This window comes from Coturnix japonica, chromosome 26 (assembly GCF_054131305.1).
Source record: "Coturnix japonica strain WE chromosome 26, WE-NBRP24, whole genome shotgun sequence".
NCBI lineage: Eukaryota > Metazoa > Chordata > Aves > Galliformes > Phasianidae > Coturnix > Coturnix japonica.
In genome coordinates, this window is record NC_140688.1 from 1657518 (window position 1) to 1682731 (window position 25214).

The 25214-nt window shown below is 49.3% G+C and overlaps 1 pseudogene; it reads left to right on the forward strand.

Annotated features, from left to right (window-relative positions):
- Nucleotides 1–14032: 14032 nt before the first annotated feature.
- LOC146756548 (class I histocompatibility antigen, F10 alpha chain-like) lies at nt 14033–15262 on the forward strand (annotated as a pseudogene).
- Nucleotides 15263–25214: the final 9952 nt, after the last annotated feature.

Genomic DNA, 25214 nt, shown 5'->3' on the forward strand with positions numbered 1-25214 from the left:
CACATCTTACAGCTCCGGTCTGTAGGAAGAAGAACGTGCCTGAGAGAGTTGGGCTGGGGAGTTCCTCCGTGGCGTGGAGGCACCGACTCCTTCCCAAGCGCTGCCTCCCACCACCCACAGCTCCTCTCCAGGGCAATGGAGCCAGCCTGCTCCAGCACCTGGACATCAGAAGGCAGGGACAGGGGAGCAGCCCAGAAGGAGCCATCCCTGCCATGCACCCCAATTCCCCACGCCAGCCTGGGGAGATCTATGAGAATAGCGCATAAAAAGCCAGCAGCCCCCACACCTGTTCTGTCCAACATATACCTTTTTAGGCAGTGAAAAGCAGTTCATCGGTGGCATCCAGGCAGAGCACAGGCTTGGTGTGTCCTTCTGCCACAGAGACGCACTGCAGTGGGGCTGTCCGGGCATTCTTGGTGCCACCCACTGGATTAATGATGCCCCCTGCATGGGAAAGAAAGAAGGTGGGGTAGGTATGTGGAAAGGCACAGCACTGTAAGGTCCTACAGGCATGGGAAAGCACGAGCTGCCTCACCCCCAAGCATCTTCCACTTCCTGGTAGGGCAATGGGCCCCTCCATCTGAACTCAGGCATATCTGAGCAATCATCTTCATGTTAAACCTTGGCATCTCCCCACTAGCAGCCCCTGCCTAACGGCTCTGCCCAGGTGACACAGACTGTGAGACATGATGCTCACGGCCTCTGCTCTGAGCCAGGAAACTCAGCTCATTGGACCTCAGCTCAGTTGAGGACAAACTGCACTTTCTCCATCCTGAAGCTCTGCCAGGAACGCTTCATTAGACCAATTTCATGGCAGTTCCTTCAAGCTGCCAGCCAGCCCATTGGCAAAGTTTGGAAACGGAGCTGTACTCCTTTTAAAAACAAAAGGATGACAGGGGGCAGCACTGGCATTTGCACCCAGCACCCTGTCCCCGATGCTGGCTCAGAGGATCCATCCTCACCAAACCTTCTTCCAAGGGATGCCCTGCAGGCACCTCATCCCTCCGGCCACAGCATCTGCCAATCACTTCCACATCAGAGTGTTCAGAACACTGAGGTCCAGCAGCCCCACTGTTGCAGTCCTGAGCTATGTGGACACCAGCAGCTCTTTCCTGCTGGCATTCCAAGTGCTGCCTGGGGCTCTGAGCTATGCTAAATCTTTTCCTATGAGTAGGCAAAACAAGGCAGGAGGCTGGAGAAGGGCAGGCCCAGGGCTGCATGAGGTCTGCATTAGTCAGGAGGGTGATGGTAAGCTCATTAATTCGGGTTTCGAAGTCACACGCGTGTGATCTCCTTCTCAATTAGCAGCTTTGCTCACACATTCAGCAGCTCTCCTCTGACCCCTAGTGTTGCTACTGGTCTCGAAGTGACACCGAGACCAAAGGGAAATCCCGGCTCCCCAGGGTGAGATGCGATCAGAGAAAACAGCTCAAGGTGACAAAGCACACATGCGCCTGGAGCCGTGTATCCAGTGGTTGCTGAGAGCAGAGCACCCATCAGCACCAGAAGTGCTCCTAAAGGGCAATGAGAAGGTTGTCCTTGCACTGGGACAAACTCAGGAGCACATTCAGCCCGAGGCTGAGCTCTGCACAGCAGTGACTTGGCTTCTGGGGCAGAGAACTCTGCTCACACAGGACCCAGCACTGCAGAGATACAGCCAAGAGTGGGGAACGCCTGCACGTATTTCCCTGGAAGATGCTTGCAAGAAAAACACACTGACAGTGCCCAGTGTTGCTCACCCCAGCATTACAGTCCTGCTGGAGAGCCAGGGATGGGACAGGACATGCTGACAAGAAATGACACAGAGTGTGTGATGAGGACCTCAATTGCTTATTATGTGGATAACGTGGAGAGGTCTGGCTGACGGAGCTTCTCACTGTGTGAGTTGGTCAGCATTAGAGAAAGCCAGCATGGAGTTCTGTGAGCTTTTGCAGGGGACGAAGAGGCGCAGAAGCTGCTACCCACCCTTGGTGCTCTTAGAAAGTTAACTGAATTGGCCAAGGAGGAGCGGGAGTTATGGCTAACCTGTTTCCTGCAGGGGTGAACCCCAGAGGTTTGAGACCAAATGAGGTTTGGCAGCTGGATGTCACAGACTTCCCAGAGTTTGGGTGTTTCCGTCACTTGCATGTCACAACTGACACATGCAGTGGTTTTCTCTGGGCTGTGGCACAATCTGGACAGACCGCCATGCATTACATAAAAGCGTTGTGCATGGCCATCACTGTCATGGGTGTACCTCATGAGTTAAAGACTGACAATGACCCAGCATATAGAAATGCATGTTTTGGACGCTGGTGCACAGCTTGGGGCATTAAGCATATCTTCAGCATTCCCGGCAGCAGCACCTGCCAGGCTATTATGGAGTGTGCACATCAGACCTTGAAGGGGCATCTTTGTGCGCTTAAAGAGGGGGGAGGGCTGGAGGGGCCTGAGCTGTGCCCACACGCTCTCCTCCTGCGTGAGAGAATCGGATGGGAGACCATCAGCTGACCGAATGGACACCAATAGGTCAGGTCCTGATCAGACCCGACGGAGGGCCATGGCTCCCAGACCCTATGCCACTCCTCGTCATGGGCAGGAAACACGTCTGTGTCGGGACCCCAAGTGGGCCCTGCTGGCTGCCGGCACGTTGGGTTAAGCCGGCACCAAATGACGAGCCATCCTGTGCACCGTGAGGATCCGAACATCTCAGCACCGGTTTTGGCCAACAACTCCTTGGTTAATGTCTCCAGTGCAGCCAGTGATTTGACGTCAGCACTGGGCAGCGGCTGCTGGTAACGGCACATGAGACTGCGTTGATCCAAATGTTCCTGAAGGTCCGAACTGGGAATCCAGCCTTCATGCCGGACTGATAGTTCGTGAGCGGGGGAGACCTTGTTCCTGGATAATCCCCCAGTGGTGGACATTCAGAAGGATTCTGCACAGCCAATATGTTTTTGTCTTGTTATTTGGTTATGGAGTGTGACATTATAATGCACACTGGACAGAACTGGATTGCCACGAAGATTCTGTACAATAGTGTTACATTGAACCTGGAGAAGTTGTAACTCCATTGTGTACTGTGCTGTTATCTTGAACTTGAATGCACCGTTCTCTACAAGTTGACTAAGTGTTGCCATACAGCATTTCACAATTGTTAGGCAGATTGCTGTTGTGTGCTTTCAGGATTGTAGGCACTACAGCTGCATCACTTTGGTATGTATTTATGACAGCTTAATTGTTTTTAGCATATGTTTAATGTTTGAATCATTTGCGGAATAGCCTTAAATGTGCGAATCACCTTTGGAGTAACAGGGAGTACGCGGGGGAACCTTTACAGGGGCTGGAGATGATAAAGAGGGGGGAGATGTTGGGTATTGGGCAGGTGGTGCCTGCGTGCACCAGGGCTGGAGTCAGGGAGGTCACAAGTATCTGATGAGGCGGTTCTAGATTCTAGAACCCTTCCAATTGTGAGAACAGAAGTGCTGAGCTGTGTGCGTGTTCCACGATGCAGAGTCCAGTGGCAGTTGGTGCCCGGTGTCTGTGCTGAGCAGCATTGAGGTCTTTAGGATCGTAGGAATCTGCCAGAGAGGAATCTGTTGTGAAGGTACTAAAGGTAAAAAGGCAGCATTTCTATCAGTATTATAGGAGGGAAGGAAACTTTATCCTTAACTGCTGTTTTTGTTCCCTTTGTCATGCAGTCAGTCCAGCAACTAACTTGAGAACCCGACTTCTCCTCTCTTTAGTTTAGATTTGGGAAAATTCCCTGAAAAAAAAAATTATTTTTTGGAAAATTCACTAGTGTTTGTGTGAGTAAAAGGTTCCAGCCTTTCCTTACTGACTGTAGGAAATGCTTAGCACAGAAAAGTGCAGCACTTTAATGATAGAGTTCCGAATCACTTGAATTTGATCTTCTGTCTGTCCTGGTTGTAGGTTTTACTGCATTTGATACCTTAAAAAAAAAAAGCAACAAAACAAATCTAAAATATCAAAATATTTGATTTTTACATCAGAAAAGAAAAAAAACCGACCCAAACCCTTGTTGTGGCTGAGCAGAACGTGCTGCAGCTCCATGCAGTGCTGAGTTACAGTATTCAGGCACATGTGTGTGGATTTGTGTATCGATACGCACTGGCATGCTTTTGCTGTACAAGTAACAAAGACAGGGGAAGGTTTTAGTGTTTTCTTCGTAGGTGAAGAATCCTTGAAGACCAGAAATTCCAACTTACAGAATTTGACATAGGCAAAGTGAGGAGGAAAATTCTTCCTACCCCATTATTCTTAATTGACGGATTCAGTGTTGGTTCAGCCTACAGGAGAAGTGAACTGCAAGGCTTTGAAGATCGCTGTCTTTGCTGAGGTTGTCCAGGTGGGTGAGCTTGAAGACCTGCAGCGGTCAGACAAATGTGTTGGGGTTACTCACTGCTGTCACTCGTGGTGTTGAAGGAGGGGCTCCATTGGAGGGCTTGCAGCCGTGCAGCCCAGGGGCTCCGTGCTGAGTCAGGGTGATGTTACTAGAGTTTGACCAGTGTTGAGGAGGGCAATGTTTTGAAACAACTGCTCCTGAGAGACTGATTGAATGAAGAGAACAAAGCTGGGAAGACGGGTGGGCATTCCTCATTCTTTTCTGCTTGTCGGTGTTTTGCTTAGGGTTCCTTTTCAAAAGAAGATTTCACTGATCAAGACTGTAGAAGACTTTCAGTCCAAGGAAGCACGAGCCAGCTCTTTGAGAAGCACAGGAAGAGCTGCACAGAGATCCCCGAGACCAGAACCGCTTCTGTGCGCTCGTCCAGCATGTCGATTAAAGGAAATGATTGCTATTTCTACTTCTATTCCACTTGTAAAAAGGTCTGCTTGGGTTTTTTCCTTCATTTTTTCTTTCTTTCAGTTCTGAAGTTAAGAGGAATGGGTAGAATAAGTAGAAGTATTACTGGTCTTCAGCAAACTTCATAACTAATTGCATTGTACAATAGAGCAACTCGCTAAAAATGAGCTGAAAGCATGGCCAGTTCTCAGGCTGTACTATTTCATTTTCCTCTCTTGGTTTCCATTGGGTTACAGGGAGACAACTGTCCCTTCAGGCACTGTGAAGCCGCTTTGGGCAATGAAACCATCTGCACGCTGTGGAAGGAGGGCCGCTGCTTCAGGAATGTCTGCAGGTTCAGGCACATGGAGATCAGTGTGAGTGTTGGCTCCTCAGAGTTTATCACCAAACCCACTTCTCATTTCTTTAGGTGGGCTGAATGTGCTTTTGCAGATTAGGTTCATTTTCTTTGAAATGATGATGGTTCCTACGGTTAAGAATAGGGGAGGAAGCAGAGGGAAGAGAGCTCAATGGCATTGGTATATCATAGCAGAATATTCTTGTAGTTGATACCAACAGTGTTCTATCAACAGATACTAAAGAACCACATCAATCAGACAAGCATTCTGCAAGGTGTGTTAGTTTAACCCCTTCTAAACTGGTGTCCTCACCCACAGAATGCTAGGAAAGCTCAGTGAGCCTGGTGCTCCCAGCCTGCGCACTCTTCAGAGTGGTGTTTGAGTGCTGCTTTGTGGCAGTCTGCTCACTGGCACCATCTGGAGCTCAGTCTCCCTTTGCAGATCTTAGGTCCACGTTATCATCAGCTCTTCTTCCTTTCTGTCTTCAGAAAAAACGCAGCATGATTTCCTGCTACTGGGAGAACCAGCCAGGAGGCTGCCAGAAATCCAACTGTGCCTTCCATCACACCAAGGGACGTTACCTCAATGGGGTTTTCTTTCCACCAAGCCAAAGTGAGTTTGTCTTTTTTAGGTACGAAAGATTAACTCTATTACTCACAGGTGGGTATAGTGTCATAAAGAACGCCAGGTAACGTTCACTTGTGAGCTGATAGATAGGTTCAGAGCTGAACTTTGTGTGCTTCTGATACCTCAGTTTTATCTTGCATGCTCAGCTTCTCTCTGCTCCTGTGGCCTTTGCCTTGCAGGTTGTTCTCCTGCATTTAAGCTTTTTCTGGGTGTCAGGGAGATGAATGTTGTGTAGGGGGGGATTTCTTTGTTCACAGAGAAGCCATTTGGATGGGCAAGTGGAGACTCAGCTTTTATCTGTGTGGGTTTTCAGCCTTGCCTGCCATCTTTGTGCAGTGGATAATCTGATTGAATTCCTACCGCATAACTGAAGAGACTGATTTTTTCTTTGCTTGTACAGACCAGCTTTCTAAGGAGGGAGAAGAAACAAAAACACCTGTCCAGCAACCAGCTGAAGAAAACCATCTTGGATTGCAGATAATTTCCACTACAAAATCTGATGCTGATACAAAACAAGGTATTCCAGGATTAATCAGAAGCACTTGCCAATTAACTCCAAAGCAATTCATTGTACAAACACAACAGAACATAGGGTTGCTGAATGGAATCAGCTATTTCCATGATCTTGTTCCTACCTTGTAACTTCATGTGCCTTTCAGATTAGGAAGGTAAACTCCTTTGTTTACATCATTAGAGCAAGACGAGGCCACAGCATGGAGTTTAAGTGCCTGTATGTGCATCTTTCCAACCAGTGGTGAAAGCCACATTTGCTGATAGAGGAATCTAATGTCATATGGATGGGATAAAGTAAGGGATAAAGCCTACTTTTAATATCCAGAAGGATGAAAGGAGGGCAGCAGACAGACATCAGGTCCATGGTGCTCTTAGCTGTTAGGAGAGCTGACAGGGTTTGTTCTGCATGCTTCTGAGCAGGAGGCAGTTTGCAGAGCTGTGGTCCTCAGCGTGTGCCTCTGTCCCTCAGTCTCATTTACTGCTCTGTGTTCCCAGATGACAGTTTGAATGCTGGAATAAAAACACTTGGATCAGAAGGACCTTCAGGAGCTCCTGCTCATCGGCTCAAATCTCAGATTGTTCGTGTGCCTAAGAAGGAGAATGTGCGGACACTGGTCAGCACTGTGATGCTGCCTGCAAAGCAGGGTAATGATGAGTACCTTTGCTTCCATTTGGTGGCTCCTAAGTGGAATGGAGAAATTACAATTGGGACTTACCCTGAGTGCATTACAGTTGCAATATTATTTTCTGTCAGGGCTGTCAAAGTGGTGTCTTATGGTTGTATTTGTTTTGGGTGGGAAATGGGCTCACAAGACAGTAATTCTGTTGGTTTCTGTCAAATAAGCACTTTGTTTTTCTTTGTTTTAGGGGAGGTGCCTGTGAGTCAACTGAATACTGCTGATAAACCTGGAAAACGGAAATCCTCTGTAGGTAAGGGCTGCTTGTGAGCTGCTGTTTGGCTGCCTCCACGTAAATGGGAGGGCACTGCTGAAGCAGGAGGGAGGAAAGTGTGTCGTGGGTCTGTGATGACTCCAAGTGGCACACAAGTGTAGCAGCTGAAAGGTGAATTTGAGAACATACACTTGGAGAAACCAAAGTTTGTGGTTGACTTGTAAAAATCTTTCTCCAAAGGAATTATCTTAGGAATGTTGTTGTTTTCTCTCTGTAGCTGATGTCAGTGGCCTTCCGCTGAAGCGCAGCCTCGTAGAAAGGCTGGGGAAGAAGATCGAGGTTGACAGAGCACCAAGGAGAGGTAAATGGTCATCGGTGTTTGTTGCACAGATTCTCTAGGCTTTCTGCTTATTCTTTCTCAGGAGCGTTGTTGTTGGGAACACGTATATTCTGTAATATTATGACAAATCTGGAAACTTGAGCTCTCGTTGTAATTTCTTGTAATCCTTATGCTTCTCCTTTCTTGATGATGACAGAGAAGGGTGCCAAGCCAGCAGGGGAGATCTGGAAGAAGAGACGACTGGAAGAAGAGAAGCAAAAAGTAGAAGAGGTTCTTACTGAGAAGAGATCTAAGGATAAGCGCAAGAAGAAGAGAATTTTCCCTCCACCTGAGCCTGGTAACATGAAACTGGAAGAGCCACCGCGTAAAATCAAGCGATTGGAAGAAATGCATATTAAAAGCTTAGAAGAAATCAAGCAGGAGAAAGCCCTGCGGATGCAGCAGATCGCAAAGCCAGCAGGTAACGAGGTGTTTCACTGTCTGCTCTGCTGAAGTGCTTCCCCTGTCAAGCAAATGGAGTTTGCTTAGAATTGCCTGGGCTGTTTCTTACCAAATGCAAAGGCAGGAAGTGCCAGGATGTCCATCCATGTGTTTTTCCATTGAATCCGTGGTGTCTGCCTGCTTCATTCTGGAGAATTCATTCGCTGTGAGGTTTTGTAATTCAGTTTCTCCTGTACTTTCTTTCTGCCATGTTTTTGTTGTGGCATGTTCTGTGTGTTGACGCCAAGGTTATCTTCATCTTTGGCGTGTTGCTTGTTTTAATATGTAAATGTGTTTGTAAAGCATGGATTGAGTCCTTAACATGGGGGCCAACCTCTGTCACAAAGGTCAGGGGGGTGAGTTATTCATTGGGCAGGTGAGAGAGGCTTTGTGAAGAGACAGCATGTGAAGGAGGGAAGAGCTTGGATACTGTATGGACTGCGAGATGTCACCTCTCTCGTGTTCTTTGTTATTGAATGTGAGGAAATAAGCACATGGAGGAAACACTGGCACTCAGGTTTCTTTCTATGCTTGCTGTTGACCAAGTGATTTTCTTTTTCCTTGTTTTAAAGCACCTGGAAGAGAAGGGGAAAAGACTGTGGAATGGAACAGGGCTGCTCCCAAAGCTGTCTCTGCACCCGCAGAGGTGAGTCCCTTCTGTAAATGGACACAGTGACACAATTTCTTCACATGTTCTCGTGTCTCACTGCTCACCATGTGCCACCATCATGAGTGCATTCCTACCTTCCTGCCTTTGGTGAAGAGCTGCAGCCATATTTCACAATCCTGATACTTTCAATGGCTTTCCCAGACAGCTTTGCACTCCTCAAACTCAGAATTGATCTGATTGTATCTGGCAGTGAGGCAGTAACCCTGCTGGCACCAGGTACAACTTGTGAGGTTAATGTGGGAGCGCTGGATACAAAAAGGCCACGATGGCTTCGTGTTCAATGAAATCAGACTGTGGGTGGATGTTGTGTAGGGGAACAGGAATGACTTTCTGTTGCTCAAATAGAATGTGGTATGTAACAGCTCTAGCACTGTGCTGATTTAAACGAGCACTGAAGAAGAGGAGCCTCCAGCTAAAAAAGCAGCTTTGGTAAGGAGGGGAAGAAGTGTCAGTGCTGTCCTGGTCAGGCTGATACTGAGATACAACTCCTGTAGAAAGTGTGGAGAACTGAAATGTTCTGCAGGTTTCCTTTCAAAGCAGTCGCTTTGTGCAGGATGCTGGATGAATGGCAGTGTGCGCACAATGCTCTGCAGCCCTGTGATTCCTCTGTAGTGTGAAGGAATTTGTCCATTAATGCTGCATTGTTAAAAAGACCTGAGGTGCTCTGCAGCCTTCATGTGGTTGTTAACATCCTTCAGGAGCCCCTTAGCCCCTGTGTTGGGTTCAGGATCAGCAGTGCTGAAGGAGAAGCACTGCAGAGGAAGGATCTCCTGAGCAATCATTGACTTTGTCTTCCTTCTTCCCAGACTGCTGCTCCAGCCCTGCCGGAGGTCAGCCTGCTCACCAAGGCTGTAGAAGATGACACTGAAAAGTTCATCTCGGAAATCTCAGGAGGGGAAATGGAAGCAGAAATTGACTTGGACCTGGAGAAGGATGATGAGGATGATTTCCTTCGTGAACTTTCTGAGATGACTGACTGTTGAACTGCGTAGTAGTTATTATAGTATGTTAAAGAAAAGAAAAAAAAAACCAAAACCACAAACAAACAAAAAACCAAAAAAAACCAACAAAACAACAACAACAAAAAAAAACCTTTAATTTAATAAAAACCTTTTCTTTTTGGTTGGATACCCCAGGGTGATACTTTACTAAAGGAGGCTTCACAATAATGAGTCATAAAGCACAGCTGAACTGGTAAAAGATTGGCAGACTGCATTCCATTGTCCTGAGTTTTCCTGCTGGTCAGAGTTGAGGCCCTGTGCATCCATTCCCTGATCCTGGTTGGCTCCTTTCAGCAGCAAGAGGACAAAGCAGTTCTGTGACAGCCCAGAAGGACGTCCATCTGTGTGCTGCAGTGCCTGGCAATTGATCTCCTGATTCAGTGACGCTCTGAAGGCTTCAACCTCAAGCTCCTTCCTTCCTCCTCCCTTGGCCATGCTCAGCGTTGGGTGCAGCTGGAAGCTTCTTCGGTGCTCCCATTTCTCGGGCAGTCCCCATGTCTAGCCTGGAGTTCTGCCAGCTCTTGAGTTTTTTTGGTGTATGCTTTTGTTTATGACTTGAATCCTTTAAGGCAACTTAATGACAATGTGGGGGTGGGAGGGAGTAGAATTATTCTGGTGTTTTGGACCAAATGTGCCACCAAGGCGGGGGGTGCTCCCTGCTTTCCAGTTATCAGCAGTGATGCAGCAGCAGTGTGAGAAGTGGGAGCTGCATGCCACTGCTGCGTTATTCCCTCCTTTCCCTTTTTCTGGATTTCCAGTGCTGTTTGCTGGCAGAGCGCGATGCTGTGCTGATGATTTCTGGAAGCCAACACGTGTGCGCTTCGCTTGTCTCAGTTCAGAGTGCAGCCATCCCAGCCCTGCTGTGGGCACAGTGCAGCCCTGGCCCTGCTGGAGGACGCCGTGGTGACTCTGTGCTTCAGCAGGGTATTGAGTGGTTTTCTGCTGACTCTGGGTGGGACTGTGCCCATGTCGTGTCTGCCACTGTTACTGTAAATATTTTATCTTTTCCTTTTGTATTTGCCTTCTATTTAAGATATTGTATGAACGTAGTCAGGCTCCTCTGTTTATGCCGGCGGCTCTCAGCTGTGTTTTGAAATAAACCTGGCACAGGACAGCAGTGCTGTACGTCTGCCTGCAGCTCTTGGAGGGAGCAGGAGGGGAGCCAGGAGTGCTGCTCCAGCAACATCCTGGTGCTGCTGCCACCAGGGTTACTGCTGTGCTGCTGTTATGAGCTCCATGGAAGAGATGAGCTCCAGCACTGCCTCCTCACACTTATTTGGTTCTGAAGCCTTCAGTTGCTATTGGCCGTGGCACATTCCATGCAGTGTGAATCTCTCTAACAGACATAACTGTATCAGTGGAATTGTGGGGGCTGGGAGGGAGGACACAGTGCTGCTGAGAGCAGGGCCAGGCAGCCCAGCATGCTCAGCACCACAGCCAGGTGAGGCTGGCAGTTCAGTTACAGGTGTGTGTGCAGCTGGTCACCACTCAGCCTCCCCCATTGCAGCTCCCCGTGTCCCACAGTTCCCCCATCCCCGTTCTCCCGCTGTCCCATTGTCACCCTGCCACACCACTGCTGTGTGCACTAAACCTTTATTGCCCCCCGAAGAGGTCCTCATTGTACACCACCTGCGCCCGCTTGTCGCGGTGTGAGCCCTTGGCACTGTTCTTTACGGCTGTTGGGGCACAGGATGAGGGCAGGGACTCAGCACTGCTGGCACCCCCACACCGTCCCTGTGCCCCCCCAGTGCCCCCCAGCTCACCCAGGGATCCCCAGAGCCTGGTCAGCTGATTCCATCTTCTTGTAGGTGACAAAGGCACAGCTGTGGGGGGGTGAGGTCAGCACAGCTTCCACCCCATTCAGCACCACCCCACAACAGATGCACCCATACATCACTGAATCACCCACAGCTTTGCCCACGCCCCCTGCCCCTCTGCCCATCCTGCTCTCGCCTCCCCCGCTCCTCAGGCTCCGGCTCCTGCTCCCAGTCCAAGTGGCTGTCGCGCTCTCCCCTCTCAGGGGGGTCCCCACGTCCCCCACCAGCTTCAGAATCCCGCAGGTGCTTGCTGGTGCAGACGAAGCTGGTTTGAAAAAATTGCGGGGGTGGAGGGGGGGTGAGCAAAATAAACACAGAGTGAGGGCACAAATATGGGGGAGAGAACAAAATAAAGGGATAGGAACCACAAATAATGAGGTGGGGGCAATTAAGGAATGAGGGGGGTGGGGGATGGCACTCACCCCTCATCGGGGTACCATCCCGTTCTCTGCCATCCACGATGTTGTGGGAAGCTGTGGAGGAACTGCTCAAATGTATTCTCTCTAAGATAGGGGAGCAGGTATCTTCTAAATGCATATCCGAGCTGGTAAAATGGGCTCATATGAATGGACACCTTCAGGAGGTGGCACTGATGTTCACTGTAGCCGAATGTCGAGAAATAGTCGACCATATGTAGGACTTTGTTATCTCCAAAAATAAGGAATACAAAATAAATACACTGAAGAATATGCAAGCCGAGCAGCAGATTACTGCTGCTTTGTTACAAGCTCTATCCGGACCTAGTGCTCAGTCAAGGTCAGAGCTTGACTCCCTGTTACCAGGAGGTTCGTACTCCGTTTGCTCGTCAGCCTCACAAGTCAGGGCTGCCGCAGAAGCCCCGAATAATCCCCCGTCCTCGACCTCTTCAACGTCTCTGGCAGATCCGGTTTTGGCTGGTGAGGAAGGTGCGGTGGGGGGGGGCTGAGGGGTGTGCAGAGCAGCAAGAAGCTCCTGAGAGTGAAAGCGACTCGGATAATGGTGGGAATGAGAAAGCGTTGGAGGAACATAATAAAACATTAACTGAGGAGCTGCAGGACTTAGAACTGCGTACGAAGGAGGCATCAGTCTCTTCGAGCGTTTCACCAATGTCTTTACAGCCCCTGTCTATGCGATTCCCCCCCACACGTAGCGATCCTCCACCTTTGCGTTGGTCTGGAGTCATTAGAGACATGATATTGGAGGGACTGTGTCAAGCTGTGTTTCAGCTCGCTTGCCCGCTGATAGACGATCAGCAGGGAGCTGCTTGGTGGGAAGTGCATCATTGGAAATTGTTACAGCAGGCTGGTAAGACTGTGACTGACTATGGGATACAATCTGAAGCTTCTAAGCAAATCATTCAATGGATTTTCACTGAGGATACTCATATGACACTAGACACTTCTAATCTTGTGCGGTTGTTACTAACACCACCAGAATACGTTGTTGGTCTCATCTCAAGGCAGAAAATAGCATCCAGCCTTTATAGTAACTGTGTTGTGTGTTTCTTTCCTAGTGGAATTGCTTTGTAACTTGCGGTGTTATAAATAATATTAGTAATGGTTTGACATAGTGTGTGATTTTCTGTTACCAATGCAGTCTCAAGAATTAGAATTTTAGGCATTATCCATAGATCAAATGTGTGTTAAAGAAAGGATTTGATGTAATCAGTGCTGTAATCTATGGGAATAGCTCTTTTAGTATGTTAGTACTGCTCACTCATGATGTTATTAGCCTATTAATTAGCTTTTCTTAATTTGCAAAGACAAAACCTGGAAAGGAATCCCAGGCAAAGGGATGACCCTGTATTGTAGAATGGATACGTCTCTTACACCCAACTAATTGGGATTTTAAAAATATGACCATGCATCACTTGAGACAAAAGTGCATACTAATAGAACTAAATTTGATAGTTTATTCTGTTTTCCAGGCAGCTGTTCCACTTGGGCTCTGTATCACGCACTGGCCATGCGGATATGGTGTACAACTGGAAGAAATCCTTCAGACCCTGAATGCAGGAGAGAATCTGTGATGGGTGAGAGAGGAAAGCTGCACTTTGAAGCAGGGAAGGCCCTGCTGGCACCGCCTGTCGCAACCACCACCAACACGGTTTGCTGTTTCTCAAGGGTCAATAAGTAATAATGCCCCTAGTGATACTCCAGCACATTTGTCCTCTAAAACTGGTTCTATCTGACATGCAACTTCATAAAGTTCAATTATCAATTATTAGCTCAAAGGCATGGTTATGAGCATCCTAAAAGCATTTGTTGCACAATAGTTAGTGGCCATTAAAAATCAATATATCAGAGTATATGAAAGTTGAAGACTTTTCCTAACTAGTGACATGTGAACACAATGGGACCCTCATGGATTTATTTCCAGGTTGCAGAAACTTAGGTTGCAGAGCAAACGTGTTTGTTCTTTTTAGTAGGTTTAACAGTAATGTTGTTATGCTGTGTTTGACTTGTCTCTTTTTTCACTTCTTGAGTATTGTCAATCGAGGCCTTGATTGAGTTATAATGGTTATGTTATTAATATAAGTAGTGTTGTTATTCTATAGGCAGTAGCTTGCTAATTAATAAAAAAGGGGGGGTCGCCGCGCTCCGACCCCGCAGAGCTCCACTCCATGCGGTACTTGGAAATAGGGATGACGGATTCCGGCCCCGAGCAGCCCTGGTTCTTTGAAGTGGGGTACGTGGATGGCGAAATCTTCGTGCACTACAACAGCTCTGGTCGGAGGTACGTGCCCTGCACCGAGTGGATGAAGGCACCTGGAGCTGTGGATCCCGAGTACTGGGACAGGAACACCCAGAGAGCACTGAGCAATGAGCAGAATAGCCGCGTGAGCCTGGTCAATGCGGCACGGCGCCACAACCAGAGCGGCGGTGAGCACAGCTGGCACCGCGGCTCCATGCTGTGGGATGGGGCTCCATGGTGCATTGCCGCCCGCACCCCCCAGGGCTGGTCCTGCCCGGCGGCACCGTCCCATGGCTGCCCGTCACAGCCCCACCGAGCTCGACCCTGGGGGACCCCAACCCCATCCCCACTACAGTGGGTCCCCTGGAGCTGGAGGGGCCCATCAACCCCTGCCTGGCTGTGTTTCAGGGTCTCACACATGGCAGCGGATGTTGGGCTGTGACATCCTCGAGGACGGCACCACCCGGGGCTATCATCAGTATGGCTATGATGGGAGAGACTTCATTGCCTTCGACAAAGACACGATGATGTTTACTGCAGCGGTTCCAGAGGCAGTTCCTACCAAGAGAGCGTGGGAGGAACCTGGTTATGCTGAGAGACGGAAACATTACCTGGAGCAAACCTGTGTGCAGTGGCTGCAGAGACATGTAGAGAACGGGAAGGTAGAGCTGGGGAGGACAGGTGAGGGGGGGCCTGCTGTGTGAGACTGCAGGTGGGGCGGGGGCTCAGCGTGGGGAGCTCAGCCCGGCCCTCACTGCCGCCCACCTTCAGAGCAACCCGAGGTGTGAGTGTGGGGGAAGAAGGCCGACGGGATCCTGACCTTGTCCTGCCACGCTCACGGCTTCTACCCACAGCCTATCGCCGTCAGTTGGATGAAGGACAGCATGGTGCTGGGCCAGGACACCCACTCGGGGGGCATCGTGCCCAACAGCTACGGCACCTACCACACCTTGGTCACCATCGATGCGGTGCCTGGGGACGGGGAAAAGTACCAGTGCTGCGTGGAGCACGCCAGCCTGCCCCAGCCCAGCCTCTACTCATGAGGTGAGTGAGGGGATGTGGGGCTGGGGGGCTCTGGGCTGCCCCTTCCGCTGCTGACAGCCCTGCCTTCCCCCAGAGCGGTCACAGTCCAGCCTGGTGCCCAACGTGGTGGGGGTGGTTGTCGCCGTTGTGGCCATTGCCATCATGGCTGGCGTTGGATTCATCATCTACAGACGCCATGCAGGTAAAAGTGGAGGGGTGTAGGAGGACAGTGGGGGCTGTGGGGGGATTTGAGGCTCCCTCAGGAGCCCTCAGCCTGGCTGTGATGTGAACCTGTGCTGATGCATCTCTCTGTCTGCAGGGAAGAAGGAGAAAGGCTACAACACGGCGCCCAGTGAGTGATGAGGGCAGCGCTGTCCCCCACCTCTGCCCAGTGCCAGGGCAGCATTGGGGTCCCCGCTTTCTCCCAGGGTTCCCCTTCCTGGTGCTCAAAGCTGCTCCATGCCCCACAGCAAGAACAGGGCTGGGGGTCATGGCTGTGAGAGTCCTTCCTTGTTTTCTGGCTCCAAGCTTGCTTCCTGAGGTGTTTCTTGTGAGAAGACTCTCAATGATTTATTGAAGTGGCAAGTAATGGGTGCTACCGTGTGACAATCAATATCACTTTTTGGGTATTTGAATATTTGAAAGCACCTTCCTTCAGAGCTGTTTGCCTCCAGAAGAGTGCTCAGGACTGTTTATGAGCGGAAGATCTGGCCCGGGACTAAATAGCTCCAGCTTGGTGTGGGAAATCTGGGTAATGAAGCCATCGTGCCCTGTGAAAAACAGGATGCGGATGGGTATCCCTGCTCCCTCTTATCTGCTGGCAAGGCTCAGAAGATGGGAACAAAGGAATTTCTGCTAAGATCCCAGAGCCAGAAGCTTCCATTCCAAGGAGTGCTGACTCAACTACTTTGGATTCGAGCTGTCACTCCAAAGAGAGCTGACTTGACCACTTTGGACATATAAATAAGTTGGTGCTACCATTGGAAATTGTCATCGTGGTCACCATTAACAGAACAACGCCTGACGACCCACCACAACTGAAGACCAAAGACTGAACTACAAACCTCGATGGATCCATGGTGGTGAATATCTCCCTCTTGCTTCCTACAGAGACTCCTTGCTTCTATTTCATATTTTTACTGCATTCCCTTCCCCATCACCCTACACCATAATAGCGTCCGTCCTCCCCTTCCCCATCTCCCTGATAAAGTCTTGTAATAAACTGGTCGGACCAATGTTTGAACCGTTGTTTCTTACTCCCGCACCAGGTATAGGTATATCAAAGAACCTTGCCTCCCTCCTACAAACTGGGCTGAGACAATGGCTCTTCTTACCTTACAGGCCAGGAAGGTGGAACCAGCAACTCGAGCACAGCTGCGGTGTGGGGCTGGGGGTTGGAAGGGGTCCCTGTGCTCCTTGTGCTCCTTGTGGTGCTGCACCAGGGCTGGGCCGGGACTCTGCAGGGAGCTGAGGGTTGGGATGTGAACGTGGCCCTATGGGACACCATCTCTTCTTCTTCACACAGGAAGTAACCAAACCGTCTGAGTGCTGTGCTTCAGCCTGCAAGGGGCCAACTGGCCACACGAGCATTTGGGGTCGGTGATGAACACAGCCCCATCCCCTCTACCTCTCACATCTCCCTCTGCTTCCTATGCTGTTATGCTTTTCCTGTGCTGCTTCTTGTGAAATAAAGTGTTGGGCTGTTCTGTGCTCAGCCTGCCTGCATTCTGCTCTGTGCCGTACTCAGGGTTGGGGTGGATGAGGGGACCTCTCCTCATCCCTCCTCCCCCCACCCCACACTCTTTGCCCATTGCTCCATTTCACACTGCTGCTCTCCTCCTCCCCTTTGCACTCCCTGTGCTATCTGCACCGCTTTGGCATGAAGACATGACTGGAAAGTTCATCCAGTATTGGGCTGAGCTGTGCTTCCCCCCCATAACCCACAGTGCTGCCACAGCCACATTCTGAGGGCAGACACCCAGCTTCCATAACCAACCATGCACTGAGGCTGAGCTGCCCACACCCCACATCCCAACCTGCTCCTCTACAAAACATCTCCGCTTTATTCCATACAAATCCCAGAGCATCCCACTCTTCCCATCCTGCAGCGGGGAGCGGAGACAGCCACAGCTCCCCATGTCCCATTGCATCCCACTCCAGCTGCACTGTGGTCCTCAGTGCTGCAGCAGCCGGCTGTAGGATCCACTGTGGGTCCTCAGTTCGGTGGGTGTCCCCATCTCAGCCATGGTGTAATGCTCCGGCACCACAACATGGTCTGCCTTCTCCAGCATCTGGGGTTGATGGCTGATGAGCAGCATTGACTGGTCCCCCCTGTTGGGCATTGGGTAGGTTTGTGGCGTGGCATTAAACTGGTACATTCGGTGTTACACACTGTGTGTGAGTCCCGTCTGATCCCATGTGCGGAGGCACGGTACTTTCACACAGCAGCCTTGATTTGTCGCCGGATCGGGAGGCGACAGCCTTCATGTTAGAAATGTGGACAAATGCTTCTGTTGTCTGAACCGTCTCTTGGCCCTCAGCACAATGATGCGCTGCCTTTCCAACCCTTCACAGCACTGCTAGGTACCAAGTGTTGTGCTTTAAGTCTGTTGTACGATGAGTGGCAGCAGAGACTTTCCAAGTGAAATGCCACTCTTCCCACTACATACGTCAGGGTGCGGATGCAGCGCGCTGGGTCCTGGATGTTTCACACTTTGATGTACGATGTGGACACGGTGAACACCAACCCCGTGTGGCTGCAGTACTTGATGGAAACAACATTATTTGGCTGACCCTTGAGGGAAGCAATTTCCTGACCCGTCACCAAGTTCCACATCTTACAGCTCTGGTCTGTAGGAAGAAGAACGTGACTGAGAGAGTTGGGCTGGGGAGTTCCTCCGTGGCATGGAGGTACCGACTCCTTCCCAAGCGCTGCCTCCCACCACCCACAGCTCCTCTCCAGGGCAATGGAGCCAGCCTGCTCCAGCACCTGGACATCAAAACGCAGGGACAGGGGAGCAGCCCGGAAGGAGCCATCCCTGCCATGCACCCCAATTCCCCACGCCAGCCTGGGGAGATCTATGAGAATAGCACATAAAAAGCCAACAGCCCCCACACCTGTTCTGTCCAACAAATACCTTTTTAGGCAGTGAAAAGCAGTTCATCAGTGGCATCCAGGCAGAGCACAGGCTTGGTGTGTCCTTCTGCCACAGAGACACAATGCAGTGGGGCTGTCCGGGCATTCTTGGTGCCACCCACTGGATTAATGATGCCCCCTGCATGGGAAAGAAAGAAGGTGGGGTAGGTATGTGGAAAGGCACAGCACTGTAAGGTCCTACAGGCATGGGAAAGCACGAGCTGCCTCACCCCCAAGCATCTTCCACTTCCTGGTAGGGCAATGGGCCCCTCCATTTGAACTCAGGCATATCTGAGCAATCATCTTTATTGAAAAACTTGGCATCTCCCCACTAGCAGCCCCTGCCTAACGGCTCTGCCCAGGTGACACAGACTGTGAGACGTGATGCTCACGGCCTCTGCTCTGAGCCAGGAAACTCAGCTCATTGGACCTCAGCTCAGTTGAGGACAAACTGCACTTTCTCCATCCTGAAGCTCTGCCAGGAACGCTTCATTAGACCAATTTCATGGCAGTTCCTTCAAGCTGCCAGCCAGCCCATTGGCAAAGTTTGGAAACGGAGCTGTACTCCTTTTAAAACCAAAAGGATGACAGGGGGCAGCACTGGCATTTGCACCCAGCACCCTGTCCCCGATGCTGGTTCAGAGGATCCATCCTCCCCAAACCTTCTTCCAAAGGACGCCCTGCAGGCACCTCATCCCTCCGGCCACAGCATCTGCCAATCACTTCCACATCAGAGTGTTCAGAACACTGAGGTCCAGCAGCCCCACTGCTGCAGTCCTGAGCTATGTGGACACCAGCAGCTCTTTCCTGCTGGCATTCCAAGCGCCGCCTGGGGCTCTGAGCTATACTAAATCTTTTCCTATGAGTAGGCATAACAAGGCAGGAGGCTGGAGAAGGGCAGGCCCAGGGCTGCATGAGGTCTGCATTAGTCAGGAGGGTGAAGGTAAGCTCATTAATTCGGGTTTCGAAGTCACACGCGTGCGATCTCCTTATCAATTAGCAGCTTTGCTCACACATTCAGCGGCTCTCCTCTGACCCCTAGTGTTGCTACTGGTCTCGAAGTGACACCGAGACCAAAGGGAAATCCCGGCTCCCCAGGGTGAGATGCGATCAGAGCAAACAGCTCAAGGCGACAAAGCACACATGCGCCTGGAGCCGTGTATCCAGTGGTTGCTGAGAGCAGAGCACCCATCAGCACCAGAGGTGCTCCTAAAGGGCAATGAGAAGGTTGTCCTTGCACTGGGACAAACTCAGGAGCACATTCACCCTGAGGCTGAGCTCTGCACAGCAGTGACTTGGCTTCTGGGGCAGAGAGCTCTGCTCACACAGGACCCAGCACTGCAGAGATACAGCCAAGAGTGGGGATCGCCTGCACGTATTTCCCTGGAAGATGCTTGCAAGAAAAACACACTGACAGTGCCCAGTGTTGCTCACCCCAGCATTACAGTCCTGCTGGAGAGCCAGGGATGGGACAGGACATGCTGACAAGAGATGACACAGAGTGTGTGATGAGGACCTCAATCTGCTTATTATGTGGATAATGCGGAGAGGTCTGGCTGACGGAGCTTCTCACTGTGTGAGTCGGTCAGCATTAGAGAAAGCCAGCATGGAGTTCTGTGAGCTTTTGCAGGGGACGAAGAGGCGCAGAAGCTGCTACCCACCTTTGGTGCTCTTAGAAAGTTAACTGAGAGAATTGGAAGGGAGACCATCAGCTGACCAAATGCACACCAATAGGTCAGGTCCTGATCAGACCCGACGGAGGGCCATGGCTCCCAGACCCTATGCCACTCCTTGTCAAGGGCAGGAAACACGTCTGTGTCGGGACCCCAAGTGGGCCCTGCTGGCTGCCGGCACGTTGGGTTAAGCCGGCACAAAATGACGAGCCATCCTGTGCACCGTGAGGATCTGAACATCTCAGCACCAGTTTTGGCCAACAACTCCTTGGTTAATGTCTCCAGTGCAGCCAGTGATTTGACGTCAGCACTGGGCAGCGGCTGCTGGTAACGGCACATGAGACAGCATTGCTCCCAATGTGCCTGAAGGTCCGAACTGGGAATCCAGCCTTCGTGCCGGACTGATAGTTCGTGAGCGGGGGAGACCTTGTTCCTGGATAGTCCCCCAGTGGTGGACATTCAGAACGATTCTGCACAGCCAATATGGTTTTGTCTTCTTATTTGGTTATGGAGTGTGACATTATAATGCACACTGGACAGAACTGGATTGCCATGAAGATTCTGTACAATAGTGTTACATTGAATTTGGAGAAGTTGTAACTCCATTGTGTACTGTGCTGTTATCTTGAACTTGAATGCACCGTTCTCTACAAGTTGACTAAGTGTTGCCATACAGCATTTCACAATTTTTAGGCAGATTGCTGTTGTGTGCTTTCAGGTTTGTAGTCACTGCAGCTGCATCTCTTTGGTATGTTATTATGACAGTTTCATTGTTTTTCGCATATGTTTAATGATTGATTCATTTGCGGAATAGCCTTAAATGTGCAAATCACCTTTGGGGTAACAGGGAGTTTGCAGGGGAACCTTTACAGGGGCTGCAGATAATAAAGAGGGGGGAGATGTTGGGTATTGGGCAGGTGGTGCCTGCATGCACCAGCAGTGGAGTCATGGAGGTCATGGGTATCTGATAGGGGTGGTCACCTGTACCACTATATAGGGTTTGTGGTGCGGCATTAAACTGGTACTTTCAGCGTTACACACTGTGTGTTCTGGTTAGCATTTGGGCTGCTGTGCTAACAGATTTGTCTGGGGTTATCTTGTTTTAAAATGGAAGGGCTCGTAAGGAGCAGAGGGATGTGAGGTATCTCTAGTCCGCTTCATGCTCCCGATTCCAGAACCCTTCCAATTGTGAGGAAACAGAAGTGCTGAGCTGTGTGCGTGTTCTATGGTGCAGAGTCCAGTGACAGTTGGTGCCCGGCGTCTGTGCAGGGCAGCACTGAGGTTGTTAGAAGCATAGGAATCTGCCAGAGAGGAATCTGATGTGAAGGTACTAAAGGTAAAAGGCAGCATTTCTATCAGTACTGGAGGAGGGAAGGAAACTTTGTCCTTAAGTGCTGTTTTTGTTCCCTTTGTCATGCAGTCAATCCAGCAACTAACTTGAGAACCCGACTTCTCCTCTCTTTAGTTTAGATTTGGGGAAATTCCCTGGGAAAAAAAAAAAAAAAAAAAAAAAAAAAAAAAATTCCTCGAAAATTCACTAGTGTCTGTGTGAGTAAAAGGTTCCAACCTTTATTGACTATCGGAAATGCTTAGCTCAGAAATGTGCAGCACTTTAATGAAAGAGTTCTGAATCACTTGAATTTGATCTTCTGTCTGGCCTGGTTGCAGGTTTTACTGCATTTGGTGCCTTAAAAAATACAACAACAAAACAAATCTAAAATACCAAAATATTTGATTTTTACATCAGAAAAGAAAAAAAAAAATGAACCAACCCAAACCCTTGTTGTGGCTGAGCAGATCGTGCTGCAGCTCCATGCAGTGCTGAGTTACAGTATACAGGCACATGTGTGTGGATTTGTGTATTGATACGCACTGGCATGCTTTTGCTGTACAGGTAATAAAGACGGAGGATGGTTTTTGTGGATTCTTCAAAGGTGAAGAATCCTTGAAGACCAGAAATTCCAACTTACAGAATTTGACATAGGCAAAGTGAGGAGGAAAATTCTTCCTAACCTGTTATAATTAATTAATTCACGGATTCAGTGTTGGTTCGGCCTACAGGAGAAGTGAACTGCAAAGCTTTGAAGATCACTGTATTTGCTGAGGTTGTCCAGGTGGTTGAGCTTGAAGACCTGCAGCGGTCAGACAAATGTGTTGGGGTTACTCACTGCTGTCACTCGTGGTGTTGAAGGAGGGGCTCCATTGGAGGGCTTGCAGCCGTGCAGCCCAGGGGCTCCGTGCTGAGTCAGGGTGATGTTACTAGAGTTTGACCAGTGTTGAGGAGGGCAATGTTTTGAAACAACTGCTCCTGAGAGACTGATTGAATGAAGAGAACAAAGCTGGGAAGACGGGTGGGCATTCCTCATTCTTTTCTGCTTGTCGGTGTTTTGCTTAGGGTTCCTTTTCAAAAGAAGATTTCACTGATCAAGACTGTAGAAGACTTTCAGTCCAAGGAAGCACGAGCCAGCTCTTTGAGAAGCACAGGAAGAGCTGCACAGAGATCCCCGAGACCAGAACTGCTTCTGTGCGCTCGTCCAGCATGTCGATTAAAGGAAATGATTGCTATTTCTACTTCTATTCCACTTGTAAAAAGGTCTGCTTGGGTTTTTTCCTTCATTTTTTCTTTCTTTCAGTTCTGAAGTTAAGAGGAATGGGTAGAATAAGTAGAAGTATTACTGGTCTTCAGCAAACTTCATAACTAATTGCATTGTACAATAGAGCAACTCGCTAAAAATGAGCTCAAAGCATGGCCAGTTCTCAGGCTGTACTATTTCATTTTCCTCTCTTGGTTTCCATTGGGTTACAGGGAGACAACTGTCCCTTCAGGCACTGTGAAGCCGCTTTGGGCAATGAAACCATCTGCACGCTGTGGAAGGAGGGCCGCTGCTTCAGGAATGTCTGCAGGTTCAGGCACATGGAGATCAGTGTGAGTGTTGGCTCCTCAGAGTTTATCACCAAACCCACTTCTCATTTCTTTAGGTGGGCTGAATGTGCTTTTGCAGATTAGGTTCATTTTCTTTGAAATGATGATGGTTCCTACGGTTAAGAATAGGGGAGGAAGCAGAGGGAAGAGAGCTCAATGGCATTGGTATATCATAGCAGAATATTCTTGTAGTTGATACCAACAGTGTTCTATCAACAGATACTAAAGAACCACATCAATCAGACAAGCATTCTGCAAGGTGTGTTAGTTTAACCCCTTCTAAACTGGTGTCCTCACCCACAGAATGCTAGGAAAGCTCAGTGAGCCTGGTGCTCCCAGCCTGCGCACTCTTCAGAGTGGTGTTTGAGTGCTGCTTTGTGGCAGTCTGCTCACTGGCACCATCTGGAGCTCAGTCTCCCTTTGCAGATCTTAGGTCCACGTTACCATCAGCTCTTCTTCCTTTCTGTCTTCAGAAAAAACGCAGCATGATTTCCTGCTACTGGGAGAACCAGCCAGGAGGCTGCCAGAAATCCAACTGTGCCTTCCATCACACCAAGGGACGTTACCTCAATGGGGTTTTCTTTCCACCAAGCCAAAGTGAGTTTGTCTTTTTTAGGTACGAAAGATTAACTCTATTACTCACAGGTGGGTATAGTGTCATAAAGAACGCCAGGTAACGTTCACTTGTGAGCTGATAGATAGGTTCAGAGCTGAACTTTGTGTGCTTCTGATACCTCAGTTTTATCTTGCATGCTCAGCTTCTCTCTGCTCCTGTGGCCTTTGCCTTGCAGGTTGTTCTCCTGCATTTAAGCTTTTACTGGGTGTCAGGGAGATGAATGTTGTGTAGGGGGGGATTTCTTTGTTCACAGAGAAGCCATTTGGATGGGCAAGTGGAGACTCAGCATTTATCTGTGTGGGTTTTCAGCCTTGCCTGCCATCTTTGTGCAGTGGATAATCTGATTGAATTCCTACCGCGTAACTGAAGAGACTGATTTTTTCTTTGCTTGTACAGACCAGCTTTCTAAGGAGGGAGAAGAAACAAAAACACCTGTCCAGCAATCAGCTGAAGAAAACCATCTTGGATTGCAGATAATTTCCACTACAAAATCTGATGCTGATACAAAACAAGGTATTCCAGGATTAATCAGAAGCACTTGCCAATTAACTCCAAAGCAATTCATTGTACAAACACAACAGAACATAGGGTTGCTGAATGGAATCAGCTATTTCCATGATCTTGTTCCTACCTTGTAACTTCATGTGCCTTTCAGATTAGGAAGGTAAACTCCTTTGTTTACATCATTAGAGCAAGACGAGGCCACAGCATGGAGTTTAAGTGCCTGTATGTGCATCTTTTCAACCAGTGGTGAAAGCCACATTTGCTGATAGAGGAATCTAATGTCATATGGATGGGATAAAGTAAGGGATAAAGCCTACTTTTAATATCCAGAAGGATGAAAGGAGGGCAGCAGACAGACATCAGGTCCATGGTGCTCTTAGCTGTGGGGAGAGCTGACAGGGTTTGTTCTGCATGCTTCTGAGCAGGAGGCAGTTTGCAGAGCTGTGGTCCTCAGCGTGTGCCTCTGTCCCTCAGTCTCATTTACTGCTCTGTGTTCCCAGATGACAGTTTGAATGCTGGAATAAAAACACTTGGATCAGAAGGACCTTCAGGAGCTCCTGCTCATCGGCTCAAATCTCAGATTGTTCGTGTGCCTAAGAAGGAGAATGTGCGGACACTGGTCAGCACTGTGATGCTGCCTGCAAAGCAGGGTAATGATGAGTACCTTTGCTTCCATTTGGTGGCTCCTAAGTGGAATGGATAAATTACAATTGGGACTTACCCTGAGTGCATTACAGTTGCAATATTATTTTGTGTCAGGGCTGTCAAAGTGGTGTCTTTTGGTTGTATTTGTTTTGGGTGGGAAATGGGCTCACAAGACAGTAATTCTGTTGGTTTCTGTCAAATAAGCACTTTGTTTTTCTTTGTTTTAGGGGAGGTGCCTGTGAGTCAACCGAATACTGCTGATAAATCTGGAAAACGGAAATCCTCTGTAGGTAAGGGCTGCTTGTGAGCTGCTGTTTGGCTGCCTCCACGTAAATGGGGGGGCACTGCTGAAGCAGGAGGGAGGAAAGTGTGTCGTGGGTCTGTGATGACTCCAAGTGGCACACAAGTGTAGCAGCTGAAAGGTGAATTTGAGAACATACACTTGGAGAAACCAAAGTTTGTGGTTGACTTGTAAAAATCTTTCTCCAAAGGAATTATCTTAGGAATGTTGTTGTTTTCTCTCTGTAGCTGATGTCAGTG